We start from the raw sequence: 15,969 nt of genomic DNA on the forward strand, positions 1-15,969 counted from the left end.
AGTTTGTTTTTCCTCATCCAGCCCATTACTGCCCCCAGGCAGGCGTCCAGAGGAGAGATGCCATCCTTATTCTTTAAACTGAAGGTTTGAACTTGTTTCAGTACTGTCAATAATTTAATTCTATTGTAATATTCACTTTGTGTTCGTTTTGTTCTTTTATAAGCTACTTTGAGTCCCAATTGTGGGAGAAAGGCAGGAAGCAAGTAAATATTACGACCACCACCATCACTCTCACCATCACCACCACCACAAACAACTGAAACAAATGCAAGGCATTCTGTTAATAGAATCACTAGAATGTTTGGCCTTCCTTAGAAAGTAGAAATGTTTCAGATTGTTACCCATGTTCCCTACCATATTGTTTACCTTTGCCTAAAGCACAAAGACTCTGACAGCAGGAAAGCAAACAGCCAGATTGACCATATCAGTTTACAATGTCATTTCCAATTTATGGTGACCCCAATGCAAACCTACGACAAGATTTTCATTGCAAAATTTGTTCAGAGGTGCCTTCCTCTGAGTCCAAGAGAGAGTGAATTTCTCCAGATCACCCAGTGGGTTTCCATGGCCAAGTGGGGATTTCAACCTGGTCTCTAAAGCCATAGTCTAAAAATGCTCTGGTGTTTTAATTACAATTTTAATAATGATTGAACATATTTTAAATTTTTAAAAGTAGCGGTTGAAATTAAAAGTAATATTTCTGTTTCCTTCTGTTTAATCTTCAAGGTTTTTTACATGTTGAATTACCAGAATTATTTCAGCATTTATTACTGAAGCAACTGCTGTAAAATGTCCTTTTATGCAAAAGTAATGAAGGTCAGTGTAAATTAATAACAGTGGCAATATGAATTATTATTTCTTCTAGCATTACTGTTCACTTTTTCTCCACTCTTTACAGCATATGTAAATGTTACTTCTTTAATGAGAGCTGAACAAAATTTTTTTTTTTAAGAGTTTGATTCTGTCCTTCATTTAGACCTTGTTTGGGTTCCAAAAGTTCACAATCAATTGACTATCAAAGGCAAGAAGAGCTTAGAAAGATCTGCAAACTGTTTTTTCATGGAGAAAAAAAACACAGTTCAGATCTTTTGTTCTGCCAATTTAATTAAATCCCAGGAGAAAAACAGTGTGTTCTCATGTGATTTTGTTTTTTTTAGCTGAAGCAATCCCAAGAGGTTTCAATTTTCAGATAAGAAAATCGTCAAGAAGAAATCACACATTCCATGAATTGCTTTTGTAACTTCCAGATTTAAGGGGGGGATACACACCAATTTCTCCCCATTTAAAGCACTATAATATACATAGGAAACTGCTTATACCATGTCAAACCCATTAGTTCATCTGCATACCCTCCATCCAGATTGGGGCAGGGATCTGTCACCCCATTTTTTCTATTGCTTTAAACATCTCAGTTTCTCTCTCCATCTTCCACTTTTCCCATTTGGCCTTGGCTTACTTCAGTTGCTGCAGACTGAGTTCAGACTGAAAAAGTAGTTTCCATTCAACTTAACAGAGAGGAAGAGGAGATTGCAGAATCTTATCCTTTCCTGCCAAACGTGAACTACTGTAGCCTCTATTAGCTTGTGTTCTTCCTCATTGGTAATCTTTTACTATATTAACCACACTCTGATATTGCTTGGTTGTGCATATCCTGCTTTTCATCTGTTAAATGTTTCCGGGTATGTGTCTGTATTGTTCGTATTGATTTGAAAATGTCTGGTGTTGAACCTAGGATGTGTATGTTCTCTTATATTCTTTTTTGCCATTCCTTAAAATATTGTTTGGATCAAGACTAAGTATGTAATGTTGTAATCTGGGAGTTGAGCCCAATGATGAGTAGACATTTACAGGATTGTGATGTCAGTTAGTTGAACCTAAATCCCACTGAAATCTATAGGAAAACTTAGGTCCAAAACAGACGACCTGATAAAGCCACCTTCCAGGTTGGAGGGGGGCTGCGGTGTTTAGACGCCACATGTTCCCAAGATGTCTTGAAGCCATATAGCTGTTTAGACATGGATGGCTTCAAGATGTTCTCATGACACAGAGTTTCTACACTGCACACCACTGGAGTGCCTTGCAGCCAGCTTCAAATCACTGCAGGGCAGGGCATGAAAAGCCAGCTTTTTGCTAGGTGAAAAAGGAGCAGATCTTTGCTGCTCCTTTTTTGTCAGGCTTCAAGACAGATTGGGGCAGTGAAAGTGTGCTTGCTATGGTCCCAATCCGGCTTTGGCAGGGGTGGCTTGAAGCTGCTCCTTTGGGCGGTCTGTTTCACCCCTTGGTCACAATGAATATATGGCCCCTGGATTTCACTGAGATTAATACACAACTGATCTAGTCTAGCTCAAACCTGCTGTATTGTGTCACATTATAAATCATGCAAAATCCAAATATAGAGCAGTTATATATTCCTAGAAGGTTAAAGCCAGAACTAAGATGGATATAGATTGATTGTGATAGTTACAGCTTCCTTCCTTTTAAAAATAAGGTTAAAGTTATGTTGTAGCCGAACAAGCAAAATTATCAGTGTCAGAGTGTATGTATGTGCCTGAGGAAGGAAAGTGGTATTATGATGAATAAATTCACCATTAGCATTTCATTACAGTATCTTTCTACTCAAACCAAGAGAGGACAGAACAGCTACAGAATTACAAAAGATAGCTGGAATGCATACAAAGTAATCCTTCAGTGGAAGAGAAGAGATGGTCCCTGAGAATTTCTTGGATGGAAAACCACCTAGGAACCATGTGTAAAATATTCTTTTAAAAATAGAGGGCATATGTGCACCAAATAGGTTTCTCCCAGATCCTGGCCTAAGATTTGGGGCCTGAACCCTCTTCTCCAGTCTTCAGGGCAGGGGGAAGAATCTCACTGTGAGGGCATTGTCTTGAGAAATATGTTTAAATATAATTTCCTCATTTGATAGACTTTGGCCTGTTACAGACTGCCAAAATAAAGCTGCTTCGGGTCTCTTTGGAGGTATGCTATTTAAATGATGCATGGGTCCTAAGAGTCCGGAGGTTGCGCCAAAGCCATACTCCATTCCTAAGCACTGGAGGGCAGCTTTAGTGCAGCTTCCGGATTCTTAGGATGCATGCATAATTTAAACAGCATACCTCCAAAGAGACCAGAAGCAGCTTTATTTTGGCAGTCTGTAACAGGCCCATGTCTTTTGATTTAAATGGCACACTCTGTGCCATTTAAGGCAGTATCATGGGCTGCCCTTTGTAACATTAACTGTGTAAATGTTGGCTTGTAGACTCATAGAGTTAGAAGAGATATCTAGTCTAAACCCCTACCAGTGCATGAGTCTACCACTAGAAGTGGGCAACAAAGGAGGAGGTTTTTAAATGGAGGATGGATGCCCACTCCTCAGGAATAAACCCCTGGGCCTGCCTGCTGTGACATAACAAGGTATCATCCCTAGGTTTCAGGTTTTGGCCCTGTCATTGTATGTCCTGGGATGTTCCTGAGCTGGCAAGTCTAGCACCAAACACAAATCAGAAGAGCATATCTTAAACCATACATATTGCATCATTTCTTTTTTTAAAAAATTGAAAGATAGAGCATTTTTTGGTGTTATATATACCCAATGGGATTAGAAACCAAAATAGATTTGTTAAACTAATCCATATCGATGGAAGAACAGAACAGTAGTGATGACCAAGTTGATTAAGCCACTTATGTGGAGGATGTCATTTTGTGTGTGGAGGATGCCAGTCTATGTGGAGGATGCCTTTTTAAATGTTCCTCCATGTGAAAATACACAAAAAACGAAGTTTTTACACTCCAGAGAGATTATTTTGGTAAAGCCGACTTTACTTGCCCTGTTTCTTTTTAAACAAGCAGAAAACATTTAAAAAATCATACCTATATCTCTGTTTATGTTGGCCACTTGCAGATCAACAAAATAGATGAAACACATGTCCAAAAGATGACATAGCGTGCATGAGGGAGAATTAATTTTAGACAAAACTGTGTGTGCCTATTTTTATAGATCTAAATACAAATTTAGAAATACTACTCTTTGAAAGGAATGCAACACATTTCACGAGGAGTGGGGATGGGGAGTGTGTAATCTGGGGAACCCTGTGAGCACTCAGTTTCTTGTCCAGATGTTAACTGTAGATGGGAAATATCCAAGGCTAATCCTCTCTTTTCTAGCCAACCTACTCCATCTTTGTTCTACAGAGGTAAAAAAAGCCATAAGCAGACATGTCATTAAACTTATAGTTCTATAGTCTCTGTATACTTTGGAATTTTCCTTTTTATGCAGGACTCATACAAATTTAGAAATACTGCCATTTGAAAGAAATACAGTACACTTCACTGGGAGTGCGGGGCAGAGTGTGTGATCTCTTATTTCAGGACTCATTCTATGATATGATTAAAAAGATTAGACTAAAACATCCAAATTGTTCTTTTCTGTTATCTTTTAATATTTTTGCAAAAACATGAACTCAAGGAGCTCACCATTAATGTTACTGCATTTTAAAAGTTGGATTTCTGTTTCCATATCAATTTTTAGTACAATAAATTCTGGTCTATTATATTCAGATTGCTATTTAATGTAATTACTCCAGACTGTAATTTTACCATTGACATAGGTATCAAAGAATTATTCTAGTTCATCAGTAGTGATTATGGAACATGTCTGCTATTTCGTTAATATTTTTATATCCTCTTATATAAAAGTCATAGATTTTTGCTAAATATTCTATTACAGTACATGGTTTGACCCATCGTTTTTCTTTAGCTTTTCTGATCTTTTTTTCAGATGTTCTTATTTCTTTTGTATTTTATGGTATCTTGGTTTTTCTATTTCTCTCTCCTGTTAGCTGTAAAAATTTCTTCTATTATCCATTACTTAACATGCATTTCTTCTTTTGAGATATATAATGGTACATTAGTCATATTGCAAAAAAACTTGTCTTTAAGCCTATTCAGCTATTATAAAGCTGAAGAGAATCACAAGGAGGAGCAGTGTACTTGTTCACTCCATCTGCCATCATTTCAGTCACCCTGGAACCAACTTCATCATTTCTATCACATGGAAATACATTAGTGAGGCTTTCCTTGTGACCAGGAGAATTTCCTCTTTGTCTGGAGGCTACCCATTGGACAAGGACCATTCATTTTCTTGCATTCTGGATCTTGTGGAAAGCCTGCAATCCGTGTATATTCTCCTCGTCAAAAAGTCATGCTCCACATGAGAAGAGCAAAGAAAACATGCATTAGGGGATGGAACAAGTATAGTCCAGATCCTTGCATGTTGTTCCTATCTGGTTTTATAACAACCGAGTAAGGAATTTGAAAGTTAATCTTCCTTCCTAACTGCATTTCTCCACTTCATGGCATTTTGCTTACTCAAACAAAAATATTCTGTTCTGCTTCCCCCATTTACAGTGTTTTGTTTTAAATTATAATAATACTAGGATTTTAATGTTATTAACATTTCCACATTATACAAACAGATGTTGGTGCTTTCTGCACCGCCATTTGGGACGTCCGGAGGACGTCCCATTTTAAAAAAGGGGCGTCTCTTATAGACGCCCCTGGGCTAGTACGGACTAGTCCGACAAGATGGCGCCGGCCCTTCTACATGGCCGGCACCATCTTTGCTTATCGGACGCTGAGCGTCCGTACGCGTCGCGTCGCTTGTGACGTAGCGAGTGCGCCCCTGGCGCCTCGCTACGTCGCAAACGCGACGGAAAAAGAAGCTCCATTTTGGAGCTTCTTTTTCGGTCCGCGCGGGAGTCGGGCCGTGTGAAGGCTCCGGCTCCCCCGCGGACCTACTGGCGGCGGCGGCAGAGCGCCGCAAAGCGGAGGTATGTACCCCGCCGTTGTTAATGATTTTTGAGAAGCAAGCCCTTCTCAAGAACAGGCTTCCTTTTTAAATCAGCATACTGCTTCTTAAAACATTCAATGGGTTTTTCATAAATGAATAGAATCAACTGTAGTTACACGTCTGTTGAAAGTTAATTATGCTTTTGGGAGAAAAAGGATATCATTGGTGCTTTCTGCACCGGCATTTGGGACGTCCTCCGGACGTCCCATTTTAAAAAAGGGGCGTCTCTTATAGATGCCCCTGGGCCTAGTACGGACTCCGTCCGTACAAGATGGCGCCGGCCCTTCTACATGGCCGGCGCCATCTTTGCGTATCGGACGCTGAGCGTCCGTACGCGTCGCGTCGCTTGTGACGTAGCGAGTGCGCCCCTGGCGCCTCGCTACGTCGCAAACGCGACGGAAAAAGAAGCTCCATTTTGGAGCTTCTTTTTTGGTCCGCGCGGGAGTCGGGCCGTGTGAAGGCTCTGGCTCCCCCGCGGACTTACTGGTGGTGGCGGCAGAGCGCTGCAAAGCGGAGGTATGTACCCCGCCCATATTTCATTGACTCCAAATGTGAGGATAGTAGGATGCTTAAGGTGGGCAGGATTTGTGGACAGCTGAGAATGTACAGAAAGAGTATGTGTGGAGAAAGATGTATTTGTCTATGAGACAGGCAGTGAGATGGGGAAAATTCAGAGAGGTTGGAATACGGTAATTTGAAGCAGAGGAATAGCTGATATGTGTGTGTGTGTGTGTGTGTGTGTGTGTGTGTGTGTAAGAGAGAGAGAGAGAATGAAGCAGTGATCTCTACAAAGTATTTCCTTCCAAAGAGGAAATACGGGGTTCAGAAAGACACTGTTTAGCAGCCATTTTTGTATGCTAAAAAGAAAGTTTTAAAAAATCATTGGCTTTATCTTCAATTATCTCAGGCAGTTTACAAGGAGGAGAGACTGCACTTGTTCCTTTGGAGCTTTACAGTGTAACAAATGCAAAGTCTTTGTCAAATTTACCAGCAGTCCCACATTAAAATACCATCTAAAATAAAGTCTGATGCATCAGATTATGTTGTTGTGTGCTTTCAAGTCATTTTTGATTTATGGTGACCCTAAGGGGGAGCTATCATGGGGTTTTCATGGCCATCCAGAGGCTGAGAGAATCTGACTTGCCCAAGGTCACCCAGTGGGTTTCTATGACTGAGCTGGGTTTCGAACCCTGATCTCCAGAGTTATAGTCAAATGCTCAGACCACTACACCACATTGGTTCAGATTATGAGGGATCTTCAAATATAAAACAATAATAGCTACCAAAAATATTAACAGAGAGCCCCACCTTACCAGAGAGCAGTTTTGAAGTCCCAAGAAAAAGACAAGTGTTAAGTACCAGCAAGCACCATCTTCTCTGGTGCATTGGCCTTATCATTCCCAAAGACCTGTCTGGTTTTCTGGGAAACAGTGGGAGAAATAGCCAATTAGGTGCAGCCTAGTTCACTGGAGGCTTCAATCTAGTCCACCTGGTAGCATAAAAACAACTCTCAGAAGTGCTGGCAGTGCATTGGCTGTTAGTGTTTAATTAATTTCTCCAAATTTCTCCAAATATTTCAATTTGCTAGGGCTAGTCACAATTAATCTTCTCTTGTCACAGTTTTCAGCTGCTTTTGAAATGTCCCAGTTTCTTCTTTCACTTTTTCCTTGGTCCTCAGCTTACTGCAAAATGAGTTCAAATAGCAATAGTTTCTACTCATTTAAATCAGAAGTGGACAGAGGACAAAAGGAGGCAGAGTCTTGACTTTCCTGAAAGGCTTAGGCAAAATCAAACTGCTATAATCTCCCTTAGTTGGTTGGTTTTCTTCCTCATTAATAAATAATTTTAGTCATCTTGACTAAACTAGGCCACATGTGACCCAATTTTCATCTGTGAAATGCTAGAGCATATGCAATACGTTTTAACCTGGATTTGCACGCAAAGTGCTACCTCCTCATACATCTCTTCTTCTCCCATTCATCTCTGTTCTGCTTTTGTTAGTGGTTAGTGAAGAGTAGAACCCACTAAAATCAAAACAGTTACACAGACTTCTCCAAAACAATGATAGCTTTTGGAAAGTATCAGCTGCTGCTGCTACTGCTACTGCTACAGCCTGACAAATTAAAGGAAGTGAAAAGGACCCAGTGTCACTGAGCAAACATAATAAACCACCTGCTACAGGGAAAAGCCTATTTCATTTGTTCTAAAAAAACAAGTGTTTATTTAAAACATTTCTACCCCACCTTTCAAGGAAAAAAATGTGTGTGTGTGTTTTGGGGCCCTACCCATCCCTATTAAACGCTGTCAGGATTTACACTGAAAATGGCAGCTTTTCTTGATCTTAGGCTTGCCAGAATGAAAACTGAAGAAGGCTTCTGTATCTTTAATGGTTGTGTAGAAGAGAGAATTCCTCCAGTAGGTGTTGCTTGTCATCTGGCCATTTGACAAACAAGAGATGCTGAAATTCCCTCTTGTACTCAACTATTAAAAGTACAGGAATTGTCTCCAGTTTTCAGTTGTACAGCTCTAGTCTGTAAATCACAAGGGAATAGATCCATAGTGAATATAGTGGGAGAATGTCATCTGCATGCTCTTTTTGTCTTCTACTTTCATCGCAGGTTAGCCAAAGACAATTTGAGCTTATGCTTCTTGAATTTCAGTACCTCAGGTATTCATTTTCTAACTTAATATGGGACAAGCTGTACTGACTAAGGGCCCTTTCACACTATGTAATTATAGAACCAATTAAATTGATTCCAATTTAAATGCCATGGCAAAATCTCATGCTATCCTAGGAGATGCAGTTTAAGGAGGGATATTTTTCAGCCACAGAGCTCTAATGCCTCTCTAAACTACAGACCTCAGTATTCCATAGGATGCAGTTATGGCACTTAAAGTGGGATCATAGAACTATAACTATGTAGTGTGAAATGGTCAGCTGGAAGTTATATGTATGTGTTTGTATGTATGGCAAAAGGGGAATTCAGAGGAACCTGGTCTCATAACAGTAAGGAAAGCACTTTCTGTAAGGCAGGTCATTTTAAAAAATACAGTGGGCCCTTATTATACGCTGGGGTTTGGTTCCAAGATCTCCCGTGTATTACAAAATCCGTGTATGCTCAAGTCTCATTATAATGACATAGCAAACTGGTGTTTCTTATAAAAAATGGAAAATCAAGGTTTGATATTTGAAATTTATACTTTTGGGGAACATTTCAAACTGTGTATGTTTGAATACGTGTATAAAAAAATCTGTGTATAAGAAGGGCCGACTGTATTTTTTTACTGTGTGTCCAGTAATAGCTGGTGAATGCAAGCCTCTCCACTAAATGCAATCCTGATATTAGGAATGAGGTGAACTGACTTAAAACAAAAAGCAGTGAGTGAATACAGTTTGAAAATATGTTTATGTACATTATTAAGAAGAGTGGCCAGAGGTCTCTGGTTGTAAAAAAAGAAGAAGAGTTTTTTAGATGTTAAGGGACATGAAAAGGTGAGATGTGAGATGTGGACCCTTCCAGCAGCAATGATTCATAATTTTTATGGCCAGAAAAGTATCCTTTCGGAGAGCTGGAAGGTGATGCTTTCTACAGGGAGATAATTTTTTTTGGCGGGGGGGGGGGGGTGTCTCAGAAAAACTGGAGGTCTGTAAGAATTATTTGTTTAATATGTCTCTGTGTTCTACTATATGAATTCAATTTTATTCAAATTGTATACCACTAGTTAGTATTTCTGTAGCTTTGAGCCTGAACATGTATCCTTGGTTTTTTGTATGTGTCCATTTTTCTTCAATGGGTTTTCAGAAATAGGACTGGGTGTCCGTTTGGACATGCAACTGTTACTTAAAAATGCCTAATTGATAAGGACTTTTAAGTAAAATGCAGGGATATTACTGTTAGACTTGCTTATTATTGCTGTGGCATGCTGTGCCATGACAACAGACTTGATAAATAAATAGGTGTATCTTCCTGCAGTATAAACCTGTTTAAAATTATAGCTTAGGTGACTTTCCCAGCAATCAAAAAACACCTACTAGGGCTGGGCATATTCCCTGGATGTCTAACCAGTTCTTTCATCACAATGTCATTCTTCTTTGCAAACTGTGCCTTTCACATACATAGGGATGGAGAAATCGGATTTGTTTGTTTGTTTACTCCTAAATTCAACATTTGTTAAGCCAAGTTCTTACCATCCCAAATATCAAGAAAATGTGAATTTAGTAAATTCTTCAAAAGATTAATGAAACATTAACCTTTCTATTTTATACTGGTCAAAGTCTACAGCTGTGCACTGCAGTGAAAAGCACCATGTTGTTTATGCCTTCAGTGTTGATATTAAATACCAGTATATGAAACCTCTGAGGCAAAGTAAAAGGAGAAGTTTGGACTGATACTGACATGACTGAATACACAAGGATGGTCATCCAAACTTTTAAGAGTAAAGCAATTTGGAATGTTAATAAATAATAAATAAAACTTTTATTTATATACTGCCTTTACTCCAGATCAAAGCGGTTTACATATCAAATTATAACATATTACAATAAAATACAATACAATATATCAAAATTTCATACAGATTAAAAACCTTAAAAGCAATATATCAACAGTCACACTATCAGTTTTGGTTAGGCACACTGGTCTTATCGGGGTGTAATATCTCTATATAGAGTTGGGAGGATATGCTAACTGAAAAAGATGGGTTTTCAGTGCTTTTTTAAAGGCTTCCAATGTAGGGCTGAGTCTAATCCCTTCTGGGAGTGCATTCCAATAAGTTGGAGCTATTGCCATGTAGGCTCTTTGGTGAGTTGTTGACAATCTCACTCTGGGGTATTCGAGTAAATATTTCCCCGTTGTTCTGAGAGTGCGGGGCGGATTATGTAGGGAGAGGCGCTCCTTCAAGTAACTCAGGCCTGAGCCATATAGGGCTTTATAGGTAATGGCCAACACTTTGTATTGCGCCCGGAAGCTAATTGGCACCCAGTGGAGAGATTTCACTACAGGTGTTATATGGTCGGATCTTGAAGTTCCCGCGACCAGTCTGGCTGCAGCATTTTGAACGAGTTGAAGCTTCCAAACCTGGTACAAAGGTAGCCCCATGTAGAGCGCGTTACAGAAATCCAAGCGAGAGGTTACCAGTGTGTGTTAAACCCTTTAGGTAGACAAATGCTACTTTTTATTCCTCCCACCAAATTTTTGTTAAATCCTACATCCTTTGCAGCCTGAATCTGAAGAAATTTGAAATTCTGGCAAATTCTTTACAAAAAAAAAAAGAACTGGAAAAAAAAGTCTCACTAATTACTACTCAAAGAGCATATATCCAAGACTTAAATCTTGAATATATACATAAAATTAGAAGTGGTCAGGTTTGCAGTAGTTCAGGTATTATCCAAATGATATTGTTCACAAATAGTTTTCTCTTGTGTGAAAAGACATGCATTTTAATTGCTAGTCATCATTTTCAACTGCTACAAGCATACAGATTGTCACTCCTGTTAGGGACAAGTGTTTTCCAATTGAAATGGTATATTATATCTGCGTATTTACTGTTGAAAATGGTGTGCTCTGTGTAGAATTTTTTAAAGTTACCAAAATGTTGGTATCTAAACATTTATAAAAGTTGCTAGTGTTGTATCACCAGCCAGTTATTTTTTATTAATTTATATTATTTATTTAGAGTATTTTTACCCCACTCTTAAGCCACACAGGCTCTCAGAGAGGCTGGAAATAAAAAATAAAAATAAGTTCAGTTGCAGGAAATTAAAATAAAACTAAAAATGTTTTGTGCTTTATGTGAAAGCAAACCTTCAGATAGATCATTATTACTATACGACATGAAAGCTCCTTTCCAAATGCATATCTCTTATCCCACGTAATTTGCTTGAGACTCCAAAGGGATCTCCTGCAAAGCAGGGTATCTGAACTGGAGCTCTTAAACCACAGGCTGATATATTTGATCTTTAACTTGTTTACTCAGATGTAAGACCCTCTGATTTCGAGGAATCTGTCTCCCATATAATTGTGTACATGGGAATAAAATCTCAGTGCAGTAAATGCACTTGACTTCTAAGTAAGTTTCCAATACATTGGGGCTGCAAGTAATGAGCTGTACTCATTCTTATTCAAATGAAATAGGTCAGGCCCACCAGTTCTAAAAACATCTGTGCTGACATCTGTCATCAAGCTGACAATCAGATTGTGGTTTGAAAGGCCCACCCTTTCTTCTCAAGTGGCGGGGATATGCAGCAATCTCTGCAGTTGACTGGGAAGAGGATAGTTTTGAATAATTCAGAGCTGTAATTGCTTAAAGAGAGAGACGGGGAGAGATGGAATCTGACAAATGGAGTGAATTCCACAGATTTCATTTAAACACATACACACAAACGTCAACAAGAATTCTCAGCAAGTTTGTTTGTTTGCATGCCAATGTTGTCATAAGAATATCCCATTAGTTTTGTTAATTTGTGCTTTTATAATAATTAACAGAGGAGTTCAATAATTAGCAACTTTTACTGTGTGGTGGAAAATGTACCATTTGCATTGTGAACAGTCAAGTAAAACTGTTTCCATATGATAATCAATAAGTACCATTTCTGCATGGAGCTCTGCATTCTGAGGGCTATGGGGTCATAATAGTAAATCACATCTTGGAAAAGTTTGTCTATACTTTCCAGAATCTTCTAGCAGCGGTCTTTCTCGCTGCTGGATTCTGGGAGTTCCCCTTCCCCATTAAATGGCTCTTCCAATACATTATTATAGCTCATCAGGTCTCCAGCCAAAGAAAATCCCCAAGAATGCAGGGTTTATTATAGGGTTAGCTTACTTTAGAATGCAGGTGCTGGGTGCTAATGGGTAAGATTTAATATTTCTGTTTATTTATAAATATATAGGTAAAACCTACATGGAAAGGCATAATTAAAACCTCTGACAAGTACTCTGCAGTCCACTTTTCCAGACTGACCAACCTGAGTCCCAAAATGCAAGGTCTGGCTTAGGTCTTTCTCTTATTCCAAAACGTTTGGCTCAATTCTTTTACAGACACAAGGATTACAATATTATGAAGGTGGAAGGGGGCATCCCATTCAGATTCCTTCATGGTTATAAAAAGTCTTCAGCCTACAAAGAGTTCCATGGTAACCTGTCCTGTTGATCTTGTAAGAAACATTTGCATTCCTTGCTGGATCTATTAAGCATCTCCTGAGCAAAACCCATTGTTAAAATCATAGGATGATAAAGCCATACCATCCAATTTCATATATAGAAACTGGGATACATGTGGCCAAGCAACATCACAATGTGGTAATGATGAATAAAGCTATTAATGAGGAAGAACACATAATCTAAGTGAAGCTGCAGCAGTTATGCTTTAGCCTGAGCCTACTGGGAAGGGGAAGATTCTGTCATGCTCCTGTCCTCTTCTGCCCTTTGAATTCAGTTTGCACCAGTGGAAGTAAGATAAGGACAAAGGGGGAAAGGGGAAAGAGGTGAAAGAAACTGGGACATTTAAAATTTGCAGAAAAAGTAAACAATAGAACATTAATCAGGAATGTCCCTGCCAAACTGGGACAATTGGAGGGTATGCAAAACTAGGTAAGACATGGTGAGGCCATCCAGTTCAATCCCATTCCCTTACCACCACATCGCTGGTCCTACCACATAGCTGCTTCAAGAGTTGCAGAAAACAGTATATTATAGTTCAGAAAGACCCAGCGTGAACTAGTTAATCCATTTAAAAAAGGGGGTGGGAACCAAATACTGGGTGAACCTATTATTAGGTTTTCTTAGCAAGATTTGATCAGAGGGAGTTTGTCATTTCTTTCCTCTGAGACTGAGAGAATGTGGCTTGATCAAGGTACAAACTGGGCCATTATTATTATTATTATTATTATTATTATTATTATTATTATTTCCTGTCTTTCTCCCAATATAGGGACTCAAGGCGGTCTCCCATGGCTTAAGTCTAATCTACACTGCAAAAATAACAGTTTGACATCACTTTAACTGCCATGGCTCAATCCTATGACATTCTGGGACTTGTAGTTTTGTGAGATATTTAGTTTCCTTTGTTCAAGAGCTCTGGTGTCACAACTATTTACAAATCCCAGGATACTATAACGTTGAGCCATGTTAGATAAAGTTGTGTCAACTTGCATTAATTCTGTAATGCAGATGCAAACTTAATGGACATTTGAACTTTAGTCTTCTAGAAACCTAGTCCAACACTTTACTATGCCCACTCTTTTAGAGGACATATAACCCCTCAAAATTAAATTCCATCTGCAGATGTAGAGGAGCTTCATCCAGTTTTAAGATTCATCCTCTAAATTTGATATATTATGAACATAAGATATATTATGAGATCACAGCCAATAACAACAACAACAACAACAACAACAACAACATTTATTTATATTTCCCGCCTCTACCTGCAGATCGAGGCAGGATTACAACCAATAAAATCAAACAATACAATTACACAATACCATACTACATAGACAATCAATTAAAACATGCTGAGATGCAATACAATATAATAAATAATAAATCTAGAATGGATGATAATATTTGTGTAAATTTCAAAACAAATGTCATATATGTATTTTGTGGTGGTGATGAGGAAGAGTATGGGTAAATATAAAATACTACAGTCTGGATAAATATTTTGTGCATGGCAGGGGGTTGGGCTGGATGGCCCTTGTGGTCTCTTCCAATTCTATGATTCTATGATTCTATGATTCTAATATGTTGGTTTGTGTTGAAATAAAAATATGATTAAAAAAATTACTCCAGAAGGGAAAAAAAATCCAAAAGCTTTGATAAAGATCTGGAGCACTCAAATGTCTGCTTACTCGCCATCAGCCTGGGTCTCAACCATGCTCTGCCAGCACTTTTTAGAAGCCAGAAAGCTTCTGACTTCAAAAAAGTGCTGGTGGAGCATGGCTGGGACCCAGCTTGGACCTGGGCTGATGGCGACTGGTGATTAGGTGGCAATTTAGTATACAATAATCTCCACCTCCATCCTGCATCCTGGCTGCAGCCCAGGATGCTTGATCCTGTTTTTAAGTTCATGTGATAAGCTCCTATGTCTTTGTGATATTTCTGTATAAAAACCTATGCTATAAGAGCAGCCTTAAGACCTTAGCACACAATTATTTTTAGTACACAAAACTGAAATGTCTTTGCTCAATGCTGTTGCCTCTCAGTTGTTACATGTAAACTGTATATGTGATTCCACAAAAGACAAGCCTCTCATTGACAAGGAGGATTGAACTAAAGGATTGGACTAAACGAAGCATGTACGAAATGGCAAAATGTCTATCAGAAGATGAGATTTTGTATGGGGACCATAAGCATGAATATGAAGAGACAGATTGAAGAATGTACTCTGTTAGAAAGTTGAACATAAGTTATAACTTCAGATCTAAATGTATCACAACATGTTGCTGAACACAGCCAGTGTGATGTACTGGTTTGACTAGAACGCCAGGAGAGCGGGATTCAAATCCTTGCCAGGCCATGGTTACCCACTGGGTGACCTTGAGCATGATACTCTCTCTCAGCCTTAAAGGAAGGCAATGACAAACCCTCTCTGAACAAACCTTGCCAAGAAAACCCCATGACAAGTTTTCCTTTGTGTTGCCATAAGATGGACATGACTTGAACGCATACAACAACAACAGCATGGTGCTGAACATATATGAACTCACCAATTGGTATACATATATGGCTGTGCTCAATTTACTGTAGTGGTTTTCTTGTAACCAGAACTTGGAAAAACAACAAAAGATTTTTATGGCATTTTGAATAAACTAATAAGTTTTATTTGACACAATCTTTCATGCACTGTAGCCCACTTCATAAGATATACGGAATGTTGCCTCTCTTGGTGGGAATGGGGGTATAAACAATGATAATTATCTTAACTGTGGTAATTAAACAAACAATAGTTGCAAGGTGAGAAAAACACATCCTATCTTAGGCACTTGTCCCCTTTCTCCCTTGTGTCACTGGCGAAGCCGTCTAAAGGCCACGCCAGCGACGCAAATTGCGGAAGGAGCTCCATTAAGGAGCTCCTTCTAGTGCTGCGGAAAGGGCGCTCTATGGAGGCGGCACGTTTGTGAC

Source organism: Sceloporus undulatus, chromosome 4 (assembly GCF_019175285.1).
Source record: "Sceloporus undulatus isolate JIND9_A2432 ecotype Alabama chromosome 4, SceUnd_v1.1, whole genome shotgun sequence".
Classification (NCBI taxonomy): domain Eukaryota; kingdom Metazoa; phylum Chordata; class Lepidosauria; order Squamata; family Phrynosomatidae; genus Sceloporus; species Sceloporus undulatus.